Source organism: Elephas maximus, chromosome 4 (genome assembly GCF_024166365.1).
Source record: "Elephas maximus indicus isolate mEleMax1 chromosome 4, mEleMax1 primary haplotype, whole genome shotgun sequence".
NCBI lineage: Eukaryota > Metazoa > Chordata > Mammalia > Proboscidea > Elephantidae > Elephas > Elephas maximus.
Window position 1 is genome coordinate 150,246,113 of NC_064822.1, and position 15,481 is coordinate 150,261,593.

The following is a 15,481-nucleotide window of genomic DNA, read 5'->3' on the forward strand; positions in this document are numbered from 1 at the left end:
AGAAATATGAAAGATAGAAAAAGCACACAAAAAATTAAAGTTAAGAAAAGAAATTTTTTTTAAAGTTTTGGAGAAAATTATATAAAAACAGATAAGGAGAAAATTGTCAAAAATAATACAAAGCATATAAAATAGTCAAAAAGAAATTTAAAAAATTTACCTAAAAAAAAAATGTGTAAAGCATTATGGAGAAAACAATAGCTGCTGCAAAAGATAAAAGAGCCAACATATGCATAATTGAATACCCAGGAAGGAAAATAAAAATAATAAAATAAACTTAATATTTAAACACACACATGTTTATATATTTATGTATGTGTGTCTGTGCTTACCTGTGTTAAATATTAAGTTTGCTCCATTATTTATATTTCATGCATTACAAAAGAAACCTTGAATCTGTATATTGAAAAGAAGGCTTCATATCCCATAAAAATCTGGCCCCAAACTGTCAATACTGAGAAGTATCCTTGTAAATTTACTGGATGACAACAAACACACACACAAAATGATGTTTTAGGCAGCCAGAAAAAAATACAAGTCATTCAAATTAAAATTAGGATTAAGGAAAAAATATATATATAATACATATATATATATATATATATACACACATAAATGTATGTGTATATAATAATCAACTCAACGACAATGGGTTGGGTTGGTTTGTCATATATATATATTTACACACATACACACACATATATATATGTATGTAAATAGGAGCCCTGCTGGTAGAGTGGTTAAAGTGCTTGGCTGCTAACCCAAAAGCTCTTGGTTCAAACCCACCAGATGCTCCACAGGAGAAAGATGTGGCAGCATATATCTGTGAAGGTTTACAGCTTTGGAAACTCTATGTGGCAGTTCTACCCTGTCCTACAGGGTTGCTATGAGTCAGAATCAACCTGATGACAGTGGGGTTCATGTCTATATACATCCCAATATTTATATATTTGAAGGGGAGATGAGAAATCTTCTGTTTAAAATGAAAAACAAGAGAAAATAAGGTGCTAATACAGTTTTAGGAATAGAAAAAAATTGAAACAACTCAATAGTTATCCCTCTGAGGAAGAGTAAGAGAATGCAGTAAGGGGGAGGATTTAGCACGATTGCCAGTAGAGCCAAAGGCTACTTCAGGCCATTTGGAATGATAAGGTGTACTATTTGCCAGAATCCAAGAACGGAAAGTAAATGCACTCAGAGCCCCAAAAGCTACTTAGACCATCTCTATTATCTGTCTCCCAACTCATCCTATGATAAGGAATTTCTTGCCCCTCTCCCCGCAACCCTACCTAAGCTTCATTCTTCCCTCTTGCGTTCTGCAAACTGCCTTGCTCCTCACCATTTGCACATAGCCCAGTAATGATTGCACACCTCTGGCTTTACTTGACTACCCAATTTTTTTTAATAGGACTTTTTTTTAAATGGGACTAATTAGGGTTCCTGTGACCCTACTTCAGATTCCAGAGAAAGAAAATCTAATTGGTGAGGTTTGGGTCATGGGTTTGCATTTATTCCACCCAATTTTTTTTTTTTTTTTTTAATATGGTGGGGGAGCCCTGGTGACACAGTGGTTAGGTGTTCGGCAGCTAACCTAAAGGCTGGCAATTTGAATCCCCCATCCTCTCCTTGAAAATCCTATTGGGCAGTTCTACTTTTTCCGGTAGGGTCTCTGTGAGTGGAAATCCACTCAACTGCAACAGGTTTGTTTGTTTTTAATACGGTGGTGGTGGTGGTGGGCGGGGGGAGGGGGGAGGGTAAGGTCAAGAAATAAAAACTGTTGCCATTGAGAAACTCAAAGTGTCTACTTTAAATATTAGCACTGTTTTGATAATATGGCACCAGAGACACTATTTGCTCCAGCTCATGTTACAAATTGTACCCAACGTTTTATTGACATGTCCATGCTTTTAATGATATTGTTACAATCATTTTTGTCTAAATATTGCCTGCAGAGCAAAAGCTAAAGAAATTGTCTTTTTACTCAAAGCAATAGGTAAATACACTTTTTTAAGTCCATAGATATATAGGAGAAAGGAAATAAACCCACGAAATTGTCGGTTTGTGTCGTTGGCCTAAGTAGGAGCGAGAGAATTTTGTGGAAGAGAGCCTGTGTTGTTCTCCATCCATGGATGTATTACAGCACTAGACTGCTTCTGAGAATCAGGGACTGTGCTAAATTTAAGCAGAATGGCAAAGGAGGATGTTTTGCCAAATTTTCTAAAGCAAAATTTCAATCTTGTGGTTTTACAATTTTCACCAATGTCTGTGTTTTTTTTTCCCCTCCTGAGCTAGAAAGCAGAATAAAATTATGATTTTGGTTAAAACAGAAAAGATTTTAATTCTTTATCAAGAATCTCTTTAGTTTCTCTCTTATCAATCTCATGTATTTCTAAGATAACAGAGATAATATGCTACTTAGATAAAAAATAATAATTAAAAAAAGTGGACATTGTAATACACAGCAAAATTTAGTGATAGCATTTATATAATTAAAACGAAAACATTTTACTACAAATAAATGTGAACATACAAACTTTTATTTCTGTTCCTTAGAAAGCTGCTTTAGTATGAGATTCTATCCCACAATTATTTCAGCTGAAACAAGTAAAGACTGGGACACATTAGTAGTGGAAAAATATTTGGTTATTTTTATGGCATCTATGAGAATTAAAAGTTGAGTGAACATGTAGTAAGAATACAGAACCCCAGTGTTCTTTTTGAAACAGTTTACAAAACCTAAAAAAAACCTAAAAAAAAAAAAAAAAAAAAAACTGTTTCTCTTAAAAATATGTGGGCAGTATGTTTTCATAAGGAGCCCTGGTGGTGCAGTGAGTGGTTAAGCATTTGGGTGGTAACCAAAAGGTCAGCAGTTCAAACCCACTAGCCACTCTGCGGGAGAAAGATGTGGCTGTCTGCCTTGGAAACCCTATGGGGTAGTTCTACTCTGTCCTATAGGGTCACTATGAGTTAGAATTGACTCGATGGTGGTGGGTCTGGCTTTTTCTGTTTTCATGAGTAAGTTTTTAAATAGAGATTTTTGTTAACAAAAGTTTCTTTTGGATATTAAACATTGAACTACCGAGTCAGAATCAGTGAAAAGAAGTCATGATTGGAATTGGAGATGGAGTTGGATATACGACAAGGAATGAAATCATCCAGGTTGAGCCAATACAGAGGAAAAAAAAACAGAAAAAAGGCAAATGTTAGAGGATGAACACAAGAAAACTATCCTGGAAAGATGAGAGCATTTCTCAAGCTTAAACAAATAGGAAGAAAAAGTGCCGCAGTAAATCATACATTTTGATTTCTGATACACTGTGCGTGGAGGCAAAATATCCATTAAAAAGTCAAATGTGCTTTGCTGTATATCTAAGTGGGCTATTTCAAAGTCGAAATACGCATAAAGGCGTTGCCCCATATCAACTGACCAAAAGTAAATAATTAGGAAGATCATCATGAAATATAACCTTTGTAAAAAGCTTTACATCTTTCCTGGCATATCACTACATTTAAGGTATAAGATGAATTGTCTTAGCCTAGAGATAAGCAACCTAACTCAAAGATGGCCTTAGTCATCCACATGATTTGAAAATTAGGACCTAAATTGTTTTCATTAGCTTAGCAAACTCTGAAGACCAAATAAATAAAACATTGAAGTCAGCTTTCACACAGTAATTCATAGTAGGAGGTGAGATTAAGTTTAAAAATTCCTGGAAAGCAGAAAAAATGCATTTTAAGTGAAAAATCTGTTACAAATGGAAGAGTACAGCAAAAGGATCTATCTGTAGATTACTATATTTCTATAATATTTTATTTGGTTAGAAAATATCAGATATTTTACAAAAGAAGAATTTTTTTTCATCTGAAACAGAACCCAAATAAACACTAAAATATTTTAATTGGCCTGTGTATGTATCCCTTATATTTCTATTTCGAGATGTTTCATATATAAAACAAGTAAGATTATTTATATTTAAAACAAGTAACCTAAGCTTATTAGGCTAGAGTATATAATTTCACATCTCTTTAAAATAAAATGGAAAACATTGCCCCTTTCCCCCTAAAACAAGTAACCTCATAGCAAAATGCAAAACCCAGTTCTCAGACTGTATTGATTTGAAAGAAGTACTAGATATGATGCATAGTAGTAGTTTTAAAATGATATGGAAAAAACAAAAAAGAAAGCTCTGACTCATGGCGACCTCACGTGTGTAAGAGTAGCACTGTGCTTCATGAGATTTTCAATGGCTGACTTTTCAGAAGTAGATTGCCAGGCCTTTCTTCCAGGGTTCCTAAGGGTGGACTGGAACTTCCAACTTTTTGGTGACCAGCCAAGCATATTAACTGTTTTTACCACAGAAAGACTCTAAAATGATATAAGGAATTTATAGTTTCAAGCTGGGTGATTATGTCCACCCACCACTGAAAAGAAAGGATGGTTACGTATTCTACCCAGATGTCACATGCAAAGTATTTATGTAATGATAACAATTTAATGTATGAATTTTGTTATATATTCTTCTAAATTTCTGAAACCAGCTCCTAAATAACCATCAGGCTTGTCAACCTATAAATATCCTTATGATTTTAAAATGTTTTGAAGAGTTGAGTAAATATTTCAAATAAATCAACAGTTAAATATAATGCAATAATCAAAACTTACATAAGTTTAAGGTTCTGATATATTTCCATCCAAGCTGTTAAAATTCCATTCAATCAAAAGAGCATTATACTTTCCCTTCTTTACTCAATTTACTGCAGCAAAAAATATCAAGAGTCTTTACAACTTAGAAGTGATTTCAGCAACCCACAGCAAAAAAACTCAGGGCTGCAATAACTGCTCTGACATTAATAACGTTTTAGAGGCACAAACGTTTTGTTATTTTTGTTTGTTTTGCAATTGTTGTTACTACTGCTGGCAAAAAAAAGAGATCATTTTCTTGTCTGAATTCTGACTAGTCTCTCGCATTATAGAGCTTGAAAAGACCATAAAGTAACATTTCAACAGCAACCTCGAAATAACTTGACTATTTTTTGTTTGTTTTTCTTACTCAAAGACAGCAGTACTAGAGAAAATTAAGTGGGGATTATAAGACATGTTTGCATACATATCCTAAAACATACAGTTCTTTTTCTGCATCTGTATGATTAAACCACCTGTTGATGAATATACCTTAAAAGTGATCTTTTTCTCCAGTAACAGGAAAAATGGTTTATGACTGAATTTTTCCTTATGAATATATGGAGTAAAATGTTTTGTGTGTAAGTATATACACATATATATTGACATAAGGTGTCTGTATTTATGTCTTTGCATTGGCTATCTATCAGCGTCTGAACCTGCCTCTCCAGGCTTGAGTTTGGTTTAAATCTAACTGCTTTCTTGTCTGTCTGTTTGTCTGTTTATGCTTGGTCTGCTCCTCTGTGCTTGTCTGTCTGTCCACCCATATCTCTGTGTGGCATGTTTCTGGCTGGCTGTCAGTTTGCCAGTCCCTGTCTATTGATCTGACCATCTCTGACTTTGGTCTATCAATTCCTATTTGTCATTCTGTCCCTATGTGTCATTGTCTGTCAGAGTGCCTTTGTGTGTCTATATGGCTGCATGTATTGGTCTATAGGTAGGTGTTCATCTGTAATGGACACATCTGACAGAAATGGACACACACACATATGTGAATTAAGACTGTTGTCTTCAGTGTGGATTTAGTCTATGCTATTTTGATTTTTTTAGCTTTGAAAAGTATCATTTAAAGTTGCTATGAGTCAGAATTGACTCAATGGCAATGGGTTAAAGATGAGTGCATTTGCCATTGTATGTGTATGCTTTCCTGTAGATAATGTATACATGTTCTATATGTATGCATACACTTACTTACATGTCTCCCAAGTACCCACCGACTATGCTCCAGTCTACATAATAGTAGAATCTAGAGTCCACTAATCTCCTTCAAGAATCAACTTCATTCACCATGTTTACTGTATGGGACGTTTGTCATTTCCTAGACCATTCACTATTACATCCTTCCTCTCCATTATGACACTGCTTCTAATGAGGGAAGTCTTGTGACAGGTGAAGACTCATCTCTCTACTTCAGGCCTCTGATTGTTTAGCTACTCTAACCCCCTTGAATTCTGAAACTACTGTCACTGAGGGGAGCTGGGAAGGCTTTACTTCCAATCGCTGTCCCACCCTAACTATGTAAACTGCCAGACTTTTAATACCTCAATACCCCCACACCATGGACATTGTAAGTATCTGAGTATTTACCAAAGGTTTGAAAATAACTGGAAAGGTTTGCAAAATAAAAACAAGGCTTGAAACTTAACTGTTTCTGGGGTCAAATGAGAATATATGATAATTTAATATTTCAGAGATTTCTTTTTAAGGACATGTCTCAGTTCCCAGCATTGTTCTCAAGATCCAGCATACCCCTGCCTCCATGGGTAACCTGGAAAGATTATACTGTCTTCACTCTTTTGCAATGCTAATCTTTACTTCAGCATGTAAATTCCAGCTATTCCCATAAAGGTTCCCCTTTTCCTAGACTATCCCTAACCTTGACCCACAAGAATAATCTGAATGAAAATAAAATCCCTAGCAGAACATTTCTAAAGCCTGAATTCTTCTATGAGGAATAATATATAATAAATGGAAGGAGAGTGGAGGAAAGCTGCAAGATACCCCATGATGAGATTTAACACTCCAATTTCTACACAATTCAGGTAATTTACTAGTGTAATGAGACGACGCCTGCCGATATTTCTTTTGTGGACAAATCCTTGGAAAAAACCCAGACAAATAAAAACACATGGCACTCACAAGCTTGCACACCAATGTGTGCCCACATACCTGTACCGACTTACTCATACACTTCTTAAAAGTAAAATAATTTTTACAGAAAGTACATCTAAACCAATATTAAAGAAAAATTGTTCCAAAATAATTTAATACACATAGTTAGCCACATGTCCAAATGGAAATACTAAAGTAATTTCCTTTGTTTTTGTACTAAAATGTCTAAGAACCTACTTCTTGTTGTTAGGTGCAGTTTTGACTCATAGCTGCCCTGTGAACAACAGAAGAAACATTGCCTGGTCCCGTGCCATCCTCATAATCTTTGCTATGCTTGAACCTATTGTTGCAGACACTGTGACAATCTATGTCGTTGAAGGTCTTCCTCTCTTTCACCTACACAGTACTTCATCAAGCATGATGCCCTTCTCCAGGGACTAGTCCCTCCCGACAACACACCCAATCAATTTACCTTAGACAAAGTCTTGCTGTCATCCCTTCTAAAGAGCATTCAGGCTGTACTTTTTCCAAGACAGATTTGTTTGTTCTTCTGACAGTCCATGGTATATTTAGTATTCTTTGCACCAATTATTCTTTAGCCTTCCGTATTCATTGTCCATCTTTCCCATGCATATGAGGCAATTGAAAATACCTGGCTTGGGTCAGGCACATCTTAGTCCTCAAAGTGACATCTTTGCTTTTTAACACTTAGGTCTTTTGCAGCATATTTGCCCAATGGACTATGGCATTTGAGTTCTTGACTGCTGCTTCCACTGACATTGATTGTGGATCCAAGTAAAAGAAAATCTTTATCAACTTTAATCTTTTCTCCATTTATCATGATGTCACTTACTGGTCCAGTTGTGAGGATTTTTGTTTTCTTTATGTTGAGGTGCAACCCACACTGAAGGCTGTAGTCTTTGATCTTCATCAGTAAGCACTTCAAGTCCTCTTCACTTTCAGCAAGCAAAATTCTGTCATTTGCATATTGCAGGTCATTAATAAGTCTTTCGCCAATCCTGAGGCCGTATTCTTTGTATAGTCCAGCTTCTTGACTTATTTGCTCAGCATACAGATTAAATACATACAGTGAAAGGATATAATCCTGACAGACACCTTTCCTGATTTTAAACCACACCGTATTCCCTTGTTCTGTTTGAATGACTGCCTCTTTGTTTATGTTCAGATTCCTCATGAACACATGAATTCATTCCTCATGAGCATGATTAATTGTTCCGGAATTTCCTTTCTTCACAATGTTATCTGTAATTTGTTATGACCTTACTAGAACTTTAGAAACAGGGCTTAATACAATTATTTCTTAAATAACAATACTGTTTTATTATGTATGCACAAACATATATAATAAGTTAGAATCTGGGACTATTATGACAAGTTATTTAGATTGATTGATCTTGGCAGTTGATTGACAACCTTCCATTTTATGATGACTCAATTTTTTGCATCAGATATGACTATATAACAAGGATTCCATTGTGAAAATGAGGTTACAGAAGAATAATTTATGAAGTAGGTCAAATGTACTTACATCTGTGGGGGTCTGGCTTACTTTTCAACAAATTCAAATTTGACTAGAAAATATGGCTTCACCTCAGTTCTACAAAAAATACTAAAGGCTTATCAGATGCATCATGGAACTAAAAAAGGACAACCTAGTAATTCACACAACACCATATGCTTCTCAGAATTAAAGCAGAATTCTAAGAATTCTAACTTTTGCCACCTGGCAAAACTTTCACTCAGATAAGTCCTTCCACAGAAATATGCAAGTTTACCACCTGCTGATGCTGTTGAGATGATTAGAAATAAGAGTATTAATAACCATTTGTCAATTTGGTTATTCATTATTTCCCCTACCGAATATGAACAGTTGAATTAAGCATTAACTTATTTCCATGCAAAATCATATATAAAATCCCTGCTCATTTCAAATTATACCATTTTGGTTTTTAGGTTTTCTATGATAAACCTAATTTCTTCACCTATGCTCATTAATGAAATGATATTTTGAAGAAAAAAAATGAGTTCTAAAAATAAATCACATAGTCTATAAGTAAAGCCTAATAGAAATTACATAACAGAATAACATCATACCTAGTCTATCAGAAAAGACCAATCTCTAGAAAAGAAATCATTGTTGGTAAAGAAGAGGGTCAGAGAAACAAGCAAAACCCTCAGTGAGATGCACTGACACAATAGTCCCAACAACGGACTCAAACACAGCAATGATCATGAAGATGGCACAGGACTGGGCAGTATTTGGCTCCATTGCACCTGGGGTTGCAATGAGTCAGGGACCGACTTGATAGCAGCTAACAACAACAACAATATTAAATAATCACCGTATCATTTCCCTTCCCTTTTACCTGAACTATAATTTGGTACGTGTTTTTCGACATTTCATAGCTATTGTTACCGTAAACATAAAACCGTGCCGTGAACTGACCAGTAGGGTCACTCATGGTGGACAGGTTTCAGTGGAGCTGCCAGACTAAGACAGGCTAGGAAAAAAGTCCTGATGATCTAGTTCCAGAAATTAGCTGATGAAAACCCTATGGGTAGCAACAAAATATTTTATGATATAGTACTGGAAGATGAGCCACCTAGATTAGAAGACACTCAAACACAAGGCAGCTGCAAAAATAGACTACAGCATTGTCTTGAAGACGGTGCAGGACCAGGCAACATTTTGTTCTGTTGTACATGAGGTCTCCATCAGCTAACAACAGTATATATTCATATCAAATTGAGCTATTTGGAAGGATTTTGGTGGAAGACAAAGTTCAGGTTATATTATTCTACTGAAAATCAGTGGTGCCGTCTACAAAGTAGACTATGGAGAAAAATAACATGGACATTTAGAACCACCTTTCCGTCAGTTGAACTAGTCCATGGGCAAACTTTGGAAAGCTTTGGAAAACCTGTCATGTTCTACAGTAGGAGACTTCAACTGTGCCCATGGGCCAAATATGGCCCCTAGCAGTGGTTTTAACATGTTTAACATGTGAAGAATGAGAAGAAAAGAAAGCAAGGAGGAGGAGTAGGAAGAGAGGGCAGAGGATGAGAAGAGAAAGAAGAATTTGTGGCAGAGACTTTAGGAAGCCTGCAAGCTAAAATATTTACTATCAGGCCCCTAACAGAAAAAGTGAACTGGATTCTGTCACAGAACCTGGGAATGTTACATCTGGCCAGGAAACCAGTATTTTCACTGGGCCTCCTTTACTATATGTTTCTTGAAATACACAAATTGAGACATAAGGAGAGAATTGCCAAGATTAGAGAAGCCTGCTTTCCCATCAAGACTGTGCTGTGGCAGAACCTCTTCAATAGGTGGTGGCCAAGTTGTTTAACTCTAAGCCTGGGTCAAAGCGGCAAGGCTTACTAGGTGAAAATATTTACCTGGAGGCAGTTATGGACAGAAGAAGACAGTAGGTGAACACAAATCTGAGAGAAAACAAGAGGTTGAAAATCAAACTGAATAACCTGAAGTTCAATAACGGGGGCGGAAAGTAGTTCACTACATTTTGTCATTTGCTCTACATCACTGGATGAATTTTGTTATTACTATACACACACTTTAACGGATTTGAAAACTGAGTTACAACTAGAACATATGCACTAATCTCAAGTACTGGCTCAAAATATCCCAAGTTGGAAATCAAAAAGAAGTAAAACAAGAATTTTGGTAACTTTGGGAATATGAAGTCAGATGCATAAACCTTACTGGTAAGTATGTATTTGTAGGTTTATAGCCCACTATAAACCTTACTTCTCCTTACTGGTAAGTATGTATTTGTAGGTTTATAGCCCAGGATGGGAACTGACAGCAGACATTGACACACACACACACACACACACCAAAAAAAAAAAACCCAGAATGGCTGTTGAGCAGGTACTTGCTTTCTGTGTTTACATTTTCTTCTAGCCATCTATGCTGGATGTTGTTGTTGTGAGTTGTCATCAAGTTGATTCTGACTTCTGGTGACTTTGTGTGTGCAAAGTAGAACTATGCTCCATAGGGTTTTCATGGCTGTGCCCTTTGGGAAGCAGAACACCAGGCCTTTCTTCTGAATATGCCGGGTACTTCCCTACAAAGTACTCTCAAAACAAATACTTGGTGGTTTCTTATCATAAAGACGGCAGAACTTTTGTGCATCTGTTTCCAAATTCCAGTAGAAAGAGATAAAAATATGTTATGCTAAATTTTCCTTCCCATATAACTTAGAATATTAAGGTAGGTTTTCAGTATATGAACATGAAATGTTTCTAAAAAATTTAGACTCAGAATTTTTCATCAGTCTTGTGACCCAATGAAAGCAGCTTCTAGCTTAGATTTGCATATTATTTTTGCAAAGATTCAAATTCATAGTTAAGGTCAACATCTGGCTGGATTTAACATTCACATTTGACAATTTCACTTATTAAAAAAGGTTTAGCATTTTTTTCAAAGCAGAGTTATCTTTTAAATTAATATATATATATATATATATTACTTTGTTTCTTGGGGGTGGATTTGTATGCTTGAACTACTCTGAGCAGTTGTAACTTGAAGCCATCTCGCTAGACAACCACTATAGCAAAATAAAATGCTAAGAAAGGGGCAAAGGGCACAGTATAACGAGTAAGAAGATTTACTATCTTGTCTTCTAATTCCGTATCCCCTGGGAAACAACAAAGTGGAAGAATGAGACATAGTTCTTACCTATCTTTCACGGTAAATTATGGTTGACAATTTAACTATTGAGAGTCATAAAGAATATGCCAACTATTTCTCAAACAACTCTTAATTTCTGTTTTTTTCTGTGCATGAGTATTGCTTTCATGTTTCCATAGAGTACTTCAGTATCAACCAATCACTATGTGCTCAATACATTCTTTATATTACTAGGATGGCTAAATAAACAGATTTATGAAAATACACATGTGCATACACACCCACACACACACACGAATTGCTGAAGAAGGAGTCAAGGTGGTTTCAGTTGGAACATTCCATATGTGAAGTCCTATGTTAAAATTAAAAAATTCAAAACTAGGTTCCATTTATTGAGTACATGCTGTGCACAAACCATGTGTTTGTTGCTTAATATGTGTGATCTCTGCTACCCACACAAATTTAAAAAGTAGATACCATTATCACCATTATACCACTGTACCATTATCAGCAGCTGATGGGACAGAAGTAGGTAGAAATTAATTAGCTTAGACAAACTTGCTTAATAGGTTCAACCTTGTTTGTACTACACCCAACCCAGTATTTTTTCCACTATGACACTTTGGTACGTGGAACAGACTTAAGGATTTGAAAACAACTGGATCATCAATCTGGGATCCTCAGTAAAAATGTCTGCAAGTCATTGATTGAATATAGGTCATTTCATGCCTAAGATGCACTTATGTAGCCACTAAAGAGCCAACCTAATTCCCTTTCTCTGGGGTCACCAATTAGCAGACATGAAATATTAATAAACTGGCTGATTTAGGAGAAAATACTATTATGTGTATTCTTCCTACATATTTCTTTGAAGCTCCAAACATGTCATGGGTACTCAATAAATATTAAATATTTAACAGCAACTAATAAAATGAAATTATGGCAATATATTTCACAACGAACTCACCATAAGGTGAAGTAAAACAAGTTTCAGCATTAGACCTGAAGTCTGAGCAGATTTAAACAGCTTGGGTAAGGGAATGAACCCTTTGGGGAAGCAAGAGATGCTAATAGGATTGCGGTAGAGAAGGTTAATGTGAGGCCGCAGTGATAAAAATTTTTATTGCAATTTGACAACTGAAGCTTCCCCTCCTGATTTACATATTTGTTCTATTCATTTAACTTCCAAAATGCAAATTCACAGGATATATTTCCAAGCTGCATATATTGCCCACGCCTGAACAATGAAGTGGCTTTATTTCATTATCCACTTGTGTTACCTTATTTTGAAAGAACATACAATCTGTGCCCAGAAGTCATTCCTCTTTTTTTCCCCTCTTTGCACCCTCTTTTGCACATTGTCTGAGATTTCCAGAAGAATCAGTTGTGATAACCATAATAAAAAAGTATATGAAATCACTTCATCCTCTGTCATTCATAAAACATTTCACTGTAAAACTCTGAGACACCCAGGAGTATGTGCAGTTTCAGAGAGCATACTTCTGTAGATTTAAATTAGAGCTGTAAGATATTGGGGGAGAAACCAGTCCGGGAGCAAGCTTACTTATTATTATTTTTTAAGTGAGTGGAGGGAAAAGCTTCCACAAAGAAGAGAAAAATCTTGCCAAATGGAGGAATCCATAGGGAAATCTTAATTTAAGCCCCTGTTCCTCAATTTGTGTAAGGTTCATGAAAGGAGAAGCACTTAGAAGTGCTCTTTGGGGGCTCTATTCTCCCTTTTTTGACTTTTATATCCCTCTGAGGGTGAAGAGAAAAAGCACTTCAAGTTACTGTTTGGGCGACTCAATCTTTTCTCTCCCTCTCTTTTGTTCTTCTAATAGTCTCTTGAATGTGCCTAAGAAATTAGAACACATTTAACAAGTGATCTCGTGAAACTCAGCCACCATTTCTTCTCCCGAGCCTGTGATTAACCCACAGATGGGTGCACAAACTCTGCGTTCCAGTCCAAATACAGCACATACCCCAAGCTTCAGGTCAAATATACCTGCTGTTCTACCCAAGAAGTCTAAGAGGGTCTAATATTTATTTTTAGCACATAAAAATGTCAATACCATGATAGGTTTCACAGAGCCCATTCATACTATAATAAAAAAAATTTAAAAGCATCAGAAACCCCAATAGCATATTTTAAAATATTCTTTCAGTTTTCATAGTGTTGACAATAGCTACTTTCTATCCCTCACCCAGTTCACAGACTCACTTTCCCCAATAACTTTTAGGAAACACAGAAGCCACCTGTTCTGGTTTTAATATATCCTATTTTTTAAGTCTGCGATAGGCTTTCTCCATTTTTATTGGTTCAGTTAATGTTCAGAAGTCTATCAGCTTGTAGCATTTCACTTTACTAAGCAGTTTAAGGTGCTTCTATAGAACCTTTCAAGGCTTTCACTTAATAAACCAAACCCACTGCAGTCGAGTTGATTCCAACTCATAGCGACCGTATAGAACAAAGTTAATAATACATTTTTATAGCATCTAAAACTAAACCTTAGCAAGTATATTTAGTAAGATTCTTTTAAACTCACAAATAAAGATTTGTAAAGCCAGCAATGTACAGAAACACAATATTCCCAAGAAGACGCCTACAGGAGTTTCTTTAATTACATACTTTTATGATTACATGTTTATAAACCTAAAAAAATGATGACACTAAAATTAATAACATTCGAGACAAAGTTTGTATCTGGAAAAATATGGGGAAAATACTATGATTATTTAAGAAGACTCAAATATGTGTAGGGCTATGTGAGTTTTCAAAGTATGTATGTCCCTTCATTATATGGTGCAGCTACAAAAAGAAAATATTCCAAAGAATTAATAGGACCTGCAGCACGGTTTTGTTTTGGTTTTGCCTGTTTTTTGCTGACCATGCAAGTCAAACTCTATCCTACTAACCTTTAGTAAAGATATCAGATTATTTCACATATAAGCATGCAGCAATAAAGTGTCATTCTTCACTCAATACCGGCTACTTTAACATCTTTCTCTTTTTCACAGGTTTGTATCACCAGCTCATTAGATCATTACCTGATAAATAGAAGAGGGCAATGAATTGAGAAAATAACTACGTACCTTCAGAGAAAACCTGCCCGGTACCAATAATCCATTAGGAAACTGGCAAAATCCTCTGATCTATTGCCCGCAAAGCTATGACTTGATGGAGAGTTTCATTCCCTGGGCTCAGTTCTCCAGAAGAAAATCAGCACAGTTTAAATATTTCTTGGAATGTGACAGCTCTCTAGATCCCGAGTTGCATTCTGTTCCCCTGGGATGGCAATCTGGTGTTCCTCTGTGCATGGAGCACTGAAGATGAATTGAAAACGCTTGAGATAAATTAGGAATGGCTAAGTTAAAATTGTCTCTGCTCCAGACTCTCTCATCTGCAGTCTGCAAGCCTGTTTTTCTGTGAAAAAGCTAGATGGCAGGCTGCCTCAGTAAGTTCTTCTTAAGCAACAGAGAGCATTTTCAATGAAGAAAAATTTTCCCATTATCTAAGCTAATGTGACTGCTGCTAAATCTACTTTTAAAGTGTCTACTGGCATAAAATTCATTTTCACTATTATTGTCTTTCAAACCACAGTCTAGAATCCATACTGTCAGGCTATGTGCTTTTCTATCTGAAACCTTTAAAGTTTTCACATGACAAATGAAATTGTATTCTTTTTTGCAGTTTTCCCAATCAAGTATGTATAGGAAATTCCTCTTGGAGTCTGAAAGGCATTTTTATTGCATTTTATAATATATGGAGTTTTTTTTTAAATTGTACTCACCTTGATATAATTATATAAAAAAATCTTATTAATAATCACTTATTTTAATGCACTTTTGCACAGAAGTAAGTCTTTTTTAAACATCATTTAAAATGATAGAAGTTATAGAAAAATAGAAAAAGGTAAAGTCTAATACTAATATCTGACCACAAGAATGCATATTGATTAGTGGGATATCCACCTAAAGAAAATAAGATGTCTCTAATTAAACCAAATGTCATA